The sequence below is a fragment of the Falco rusticolus genome, chromosome 6, assembly GCF_015220075.1.
Source record: "Falco rusticolus isolate bFalRus1 chromosome 6, bFalRus1.pri, whole genome shotgun sequence".
NCBI classification, from domain to species: domain Eukaryota; kingdom Metazoa; phylum Chordata; class Aves; order Falconiformes; family Falconidae; genus Falco; species Falco rusticolus.
Window position 1 is genome coordinate 65,282,537 of NC_051192.1, and position 8,238 is coordinate 65,290,774.

The following is an 8,238-nucleotide window of genomic DNA, read 5'->3' on the forward strand; positions in this document are numbered from 1 at the left end:
TAATTAGAGTATTGATTTTATACCACTGAGGAATGTACCATGGCTCTTATTGATTTCAATGAGTAAATCAAAAAGACATTTCCTGTTGTATGAGGTCTCTGAAATGACTAAAAATACTGCAAAATTCTTGATATAAAAACCATGTGGCAGCCATAAACTGCTATAAAATCAGCCTAGCGTATTAACTACTAATTTAAAGAAGCTGAAGGATTGCCTAGTAGTGCCCAGGAATCACTTTTTCTCCTTCCCTGTTCCTTTCCTCTAAAAACTGGTTTCTTATTTTAAATATAGACAAGCAAACACAGAAAAGGTGTAATCTGAAGAAAAAAGTAAGACCAAAAAATCCCTTTCGTTCTTTCCTTCTTTCTTTCTAACTCATGTTTACAAAACAACAACAAAGTTGCAATACTCTGGGAGAGAACCAAACAGACATTAACACAAAAAAGGGAGAGCAATAAAGGTCTCTGAACTGCAGTTATCCTCTAGTAAACCTCACAAAGCCCACAAAATACGCACAAGTCTAAGTTAGTGTAGGAGCTGAAGCTTTTCCTCTGTAAAAAGCCACACTGGCTAGTGATGGAAATGAGGATCTATGAACCTGTGGACCCAGACCAGAAAGAAAGTATAATAAAATTAATTTAACACTAAATGCCAGACTCTGTGAAAAGACTCTTAGGTAGTTAAAATCAGGTTTATACCAATTTCTAACTATTAAACATATGGCAAAGGCTTATTTTTAATTGTACCGTGTTCTACCATAAGGGTCTTTCTTGAATCTTTTTCTGAATTATAAATTTATTCCAGTATAGCAATTCCTGTAAATAATGCTGGAACACCTCATTTAAAAATATATTTCAACATGATTGAGTTGAACAAGACACACCCACGCTGAACTTCTTCATATAAAACAGGTGGTACGAGTAGTTCAGAACAATAATTGTGCGTTTTAATGATTGTACAGGAACCACCACCGGTATAATTCCTTATTTATTCACCTTTGTGAAGAATTTCACCATATTGTTCAAGTACAACTACTGCTTTGTCTCCAGCAGTGAACGCTGGAAAGAAACTTCCTCAGTCATGAACCAAGCCTAGCATCAGACACTGCACAAACAGGCACTCTATATTCAAGAGTCCTAATGAATTCAGTCCTAATAAACTCAGGAGTTCTGTATTCAGAAGTCCTGTTCAGGAACCCTAATGAAATAAATGAAGCTCTGTGTGTCTGTGTGTAGTAGCAGAAGGAGCTGCTTATGTGGACATCTTTCATTCTTTCATTCTTGCCAGCTATGTACACAGCAAACAATTCCAAATTCATTTATATTATTTCCTTTAACAGTCCTAGGAATATTCCACATAAAATTGATTTCATAGTCAGTTCCTTACTAAAGCGGGCTGTCTGTTCCTCATAAATAAACCTCACAAGAATAAATTTCCTCCAGACTTTAATTTACACCTTTCAAAATGTCAGGATCATCTAGTTCTGGGAATTAATATAATGTGGTCTCCTTAGAAAGAAAACTACTGCAAAGCCTTTACCTGCTCAGGCTGAAGAGCTCAAGAACAGGTACTGCTACTGAAGGCAAAAAGACGAGTTCTTATAGGAATAAGAACACATTTAGGGGTTGAATTCACTTGTAACACTTAAGTTCTTCCCTGAAAATATGCAAAAATTGTGCTCCAGGTTCTCTAGTGAACTCTGTGGCATTCTGCATCAACTTCAGTTTCAGAATGCCTCTACGTTATGGTTGAATGAAAAGCATGCCATAGTGGACGTATAAACATAGGATAAGCATATACATATGATTGAGTTGAGGTCAGAACTTGCCTTGCCTTTGAACCTTGTTTGAAAAGGAGCAGTATTTAATCACTGAATGTATCATGTATCACTGGTAAATGAAACATTTCAAAACTGTCTCATGCATCTTTTGCTATTATTTTTACATTTGCAGAAATATTGGCCTGTTCTCCTCCTCTCTCTATGTCTCCCAGCTCTTCTTGGTACTCTAGCATTTTGATATATTAGGAGTAAATATCCTTTACTTATTTGCTATGCAATCGCGTTGTGAGTGTGATGACTGACAGATTGCCTTAGTAGACCAGACAGCCTCAAACAATGAATCTCAATCTTTCTCTTCATTCCTGCCACCCCACCTCTTTTTCATTATACATTACTGCACTTTTGTTATTATTAAAAGGTTTGTATCGTACATTAATGTGGTAGAAATAAAAAAGCTTGTGATTTCCTGCCTCCAGAACAACTTGATATAATTATAGGTTTATAATTCATGGTTACTGATATATTTCCATTTTCTTGTCATCTTCATGCATGCAGGCTTGTATCTGGGAGACATCTACTCACAATTTCAATAGCCATGGGAAGTTTTTTAAGCAGAAAGTGGATATCAATTTTACATAAATATAATTATTCCTCATATTATGTACTAAAACACATTTTCAGCCATTAGCAATATATGAGTTCTTGGACTCTCTCATGCAATTGTGTCATGCTGGATTTCTTTTTGAAAATATGTTTACTTTAGTCTTTTTGTGCACCAGGAGGAGCCTAAGTACTGCTAACAGAAATTTTGCTGCAGTGAAATATTTACCTAAGTTGCAGGTACAGAATATTGTGTAATTTGTAATGATAACCATGGTAATGAGTGCATATAGTAGTCAGCTGTTACCAGCAGTAATTGATGCACCTTTCATCTCCTGTCAGGCAGAGTGCTGTGGATTAGGACCAAACGGCAGCTATCAGCTCTCTCATTTCCGGACTCAAAAGGAAAAGAGGTGCCTGTCTGAGCTGATAGCTTTTGGCCCTTTGATCAGGCCCTATCAGAAGTCATCCAGACATAGTAACCTGATTTCTCATCAATGGGCTACAGTCTTTGATGTAGGTAAAGTCCTACTGCAAATTACATTTATTAAAGGAAAACACCAGGACATAATCAAGGAGTATAATTACCAATTCATATGGAACAGTTGGTTTGGCATCCTGCTTTCTTTGAGGGAGGTAGTAAATAAATTTTACTAAGATTATTGAAAAAAATCTTTCCATAAACAACCTGCACCACAGTCCTTCAGAAGGTTGTTTGCCCTCCCCAGTGTAACAGAAACTTAGACATCGTTCAGTGTTAATGAAAGGTTCCAGCAAAATAACAGAAAACCAAATTTTCTTTTGAAGGTGGGGGGAAAATTCCCTGCTTTGAAAGCAAGCATATTTGGGAAATTTTACTTCTAAGTAGTTAGGAAAATGAAGTACATTTCTGAGTGAGACTTTTCAAGTTTTACATTCCTCCACCATAAATCTAGGATGTCAAGTACAGACATTTAAAAGGCATATCGATCATTTCTCATTTTATTAAAAGTTTTGCCAGGAATTATTCTTCAATGTTGATATTACTGCTATGGTGGCCTACAGGAACAACATCATCCATTCAGGAAGATGCTAAACACCTTTTTAAAAGATGTAAACAACAGTTGGAGTAAGTACAATGAACCCAGCAATGTATCATTATTATAAGGAGACTTTTGGTACAAACCTTCCAAAGCCTTCCTCTCAATTTCACAGACATGTACTATAAGTTTAATATAATAGCTGATATTCCCCTCATGACAAACAGTCTGCATTTTCTGAAAATAATCCTGTTTCAGAGTGGAAGACTACTGCACTGCACTCTGTGCCCAGTGCTTTTTTTCCTCATACAACCTCAAAAGACCTTGGTTTGTGACATCATAAATAAATACCCGTAAGAAGTGTCTAAATACTTAGAGAGGTAAATAATATCCAGCTCAGTCTAAACTGCTGAAAAAAATACCCATCACAGTTAAGGAAATGTGATAGAGGTACTTTTGTAATCTAGCACCCTAAACTTTATTATTATTTCTTTGTTTTCACAGTTACATTACAGTGTGTTGTATGGCAAGTTGAATAGAGCAGAACAGCCTTTATAGCATTAAGAAACCATTCCTCTGCTAGGGGAAAAAATTAGCCTGCAAAAATTTCCTAAACTTTTAAATAATTATATAACCATTTAAGTATGAACAAACTAAAGTAAAAAAGCACAAATCCAACTATCAAAGGAGAATAGAATTTTGACTTAATTTTGAAAGGGCTAAGGTTTCAGTTGTGGTAGTAAAAGTGAAAAACCCTTTTGGGGATTAATAAAAATATATTAAAAGTTAATCCAAATTAATTCATTGAAATCTTCATGAGTTCACTGAATACTCATGAATTGTTCAAGATTCCCACCAGATATTTGTAAGATAAAAAATAGATTAATAGTTTTTTACATTAGAGGCATTTTCTTAGTCCTCACCTTTTTTTTTTTTGTTAAATCAGTAAGAACGGAAAAAAATTACATTTATGTTATGGTTGAGAGCAGATAATTTATTTGAATATGGCCCAAATTTGATTGAAGAATTGAAGGGTTCACTGCTCAACACTGTGCCTGTTTTTAATGTTCCTGCTCCTTGTGGTACCCTCATGGTGACAGAATGGAGATACATAGCTGAAGGGGTGGAACAGAGTTTCGCCAAATGCATCACCTACACGAATGAGACATCAATAGAGGACACATACAGTGACAGTGAGCTCAGTCCCTGGTACAGAGGGGTCCTGGCCCCTGTGAGCAGTATGGCTTCTCAAAAACAACTTTTATCTGCTGAGGCTCAGAAAGAGGACAGCCTAAAGCTGAATGCTGCTGGGAGTGATTTTCTTTAGTTTGTTCTCACTAAAAAAAAAAACAACCACACAACAAAAGGGACATGAATGAAAGTAATGGATGCTGAGAATCCAACGAAGAGTGTCAAAAGCAGTGATATTTAAAGTTAAGTACAGAAAAAAATTAACAGTGTTTAAAATTGCTTTTAAAGGTGTTCATTTATGTATCCAGGTATTTATAAAGGTGTTTAAATATATACGAGGATAGAAGATTGGCATTCTCCTCTTCCAATAACCCATTTTCTTCTAGGAATACAAGTCAAATATTTAAATTAATCTATTAAGATGCGAGACATTTCTAAAAGGCAAGAATATTCTATCCATAGAGCTCAGTCGAAAAACTATACTGACTTTAAACTCTTATAAACTGATTTCCAAAAGATAGTATGACTGAGACTCAGCCAGGTTTGTCTCCCTCTGTATGTAGCTCTCCAACAGTGTCCCAGCCTTTGCACCGATGAACAGTCAGACATGTAATCCATACCTTCACTTTCATGCTATAAAAACACATGCTCTGCAACATCATCCTCATGTTATTTGAGATGCACTAAACTGAAAAATACTGCAGCAAGTTGTATTTTTAGGGCCAAAAATGGTGCAACATGGAGCCTAGTAGGAACTTAGAGCCAGGTGCTGTGCTATGTGGTGTCTGCTTTAGCACAGGCTTTTCCTAAGCAGTGTGGATGACAGCCAGGTAATGCATGCTGATTTGCAAGTCTTGTTCCCTTCATCTTGGAGGAATTTCTGGATCATTGGATGCCTGTAAGTAGGAAACACCCAAGGCACGTAGCAGTTGAACTTTGAAAAGATACAGCCATATTCTCCAGTAATGAGGACATCAACATAGTGATGGTTATGATAATAGGAGAACAAACCTGTGTGTTATTTACTATCACAGTTTAAGAAGTTGTATGGATACAACACAATGACAAGAGCAACTTTTGAAAAAATCCCAAACCACCTACATCCCCATATAGCAAGTGACGCAGAATATTTTGTCATACAAGTGTCTCATATGTTTGGGGTTTTTTTTAAAAGACAATAATTTTTCACGTGGAATGGACTGGGGACACCCATCAGTCCTTATCTGATTTGCTGCGATCCATTAAAGAACATAGGGCTGGAGAATAAGAACAGCACATTCACTTACCGTCCTGCCCTTAGGGGGATTTAAAGGGCTAACTTAGATGCTTAACTGCTGTTTTGGGGATGGTGGACTACCACTGAACACTGCATTTATTTGCAATAGAGATTTTAAAATGTTTGCTATTTGTTGTAATTCTGATTTAAGAAGAATGTTAATCTATATGATGTATCTACAGCCTGATTAATATCATGAATTCTATTGGGCAATGTTGATTTACTTATTGAATTGGATATGTATTAGATACATATTTAATCAAAAATCTCCGTATATACTAGAGCATATGCAAGTGGTGTTATTTTTTTTTCTGATATAAATTGCTTGCTGACTTTTCTTAAATATTTAAAAACTTAGACATAGCTTCAGCTTCTCATTTCCTTGGATTTTCCGCAAGTTCATCTTCCCCAAAAGCCAATCAAGGACATTGAAAAGGATGAAGTATAATGGGATAAGCTCTCATTTTCTGACTTTTTACACAGAGACTGAAAGGTGTCAGTTTTCCTCTTCATTTGCCTCCTACTATCCGGCTGATAGTAGGAAAAGGAGGGAAATTAGTTCAGCACCTGAAACACTAGTGTGATTTCTGTATAGAAGGGCCAGGTAGCTGAAGATTATTCTAAACTTCTGGCTTGTATATATATATATATATTTTTTTTTTTTTTAGATGTTCAGCACTGCAGCTGTATTCTGTCCTCTTTCCAGCTAAGACTTTTAAAGTTCAGTACTGCTACAGCCAAAATCACCGGACTGGTATATACACTGCATTTAATTAAGAGTATGCTTTTTTAAACAGCTAGTGTAATTTCAGGACCCTGAGATTGACAGAGTAAGGACTAACTAAAGACAAATAAAACACCAAAGAGTTATAGCTGTTGTCAGATATGCATAATGGTTGAGAGATAAAGTGTTAGCATACTGGAGAAATGCCAGTGCAGAAGTCTGACTTTTTATAACACGTGCTGGCACACGGATTGTAAATAGAGCATAAAAAGAAGCAGTCATCAACAAAGATGGGTATGTACCTTATGCATGGACTCTGCTCTGCTTATGTTGTGGTCCCGCTGGGAAATAGTGTTGAGGCTTTCAGGAACAGGACATGGCCAGCATATAGTCTCCTTAGAATATATCTACTAACTTCAGAGAGCCAAGGCATTTCTCAGCATGTGTAAGCAAGGTAATTCTGTGGTAAAGCCCCTAGTTTAAGTTTTAGGCCTAAAAGGAACCATTTATTGTGCAAATCTCATCAATTACCTTCCAAACTACTGCCAATCTTTTAGTTGTTTCCTACTAGGGCTAGGTGACTGTGTCATCACATATTCTTATCTAAAATCAGGTTGTCAGTACAACACATCAATTTGAAGTCTAGGCTGTAAAAACAGGAAAAATCATAGTAGGGGTAGGACTTATTCCCAAATACCCTCTCAACTGTCTTTTCTTTTCTAGTAAGACCTGTTTTAAAGACATTTATTTTCCCAGTTACCAGGACATGTGTAGAATAAAAGGAGGAGCAGTAACTGTCCTGTTAAGTGTTTAAACTTTAAACTGATTCTACCTGGAGGGCTTACAGACTCTCACAGTGAATAGACAGAGGGTTTAAAAAAATAATTAAAAATAGCCTTCTCTAAGTGTTGTAACCCCAGAAGTTTTCAAAAGCCTTCCGCAGATGTGATTTTGACAGGATAACAGTTAGGTCTAAGAGAATCCTCCTGACTTTAACCCTAATTGTATGTTAAAGGTATAATGAGACTGTGAAAGGCCAGAAAAGTTAAGACCTTGTTTCTAATCTCACTTAACACCACTTGTATCCTGTATAACTGTTGACTTTAGTGGAATTGTTCCCAACTTGCAATTGTGTAAACAGAGGTACAATCAGATTCTTAATAGCTGGGCTTTGCAAAAGCATACAAGTTATGTTTTATCTATTAAATCTCCTGTGTTAGTTTAGTAACACATTTACAGTGCCATGCCAGTCTCACCAATGATACTGGTGCATAAACAGAGTAGACATTTTGGCAGAAAACCTTAAAAACTCGAAAAAGAAAATTTTGAGTCCTATCCAGCTAAAAACATCCGTGGTCTTTGAGGTTATGCAGGGCCCTGAAGACTACAGATGCTGGCTGTTCTACAAGCCAAAAAATTCAGAGACAGGTTGGCCTCCAGTGTAAGGTCAAATAAAAGTGTCTGTGTGTGGTGGAGAAAGTTTAGTGAATGTGATGGAAAGAAATCTCAGAAAACTTCTATTTGCTGCCTGGTGACCCAGCTGAAATTATAGACTCTTTGTTCTGGTCACTGTAAGAGAGTATCACCATGTCTTGGGTCATTATACAGTAAGCATATGTAATAACATAGCCAAGAACTTCAAAACTTT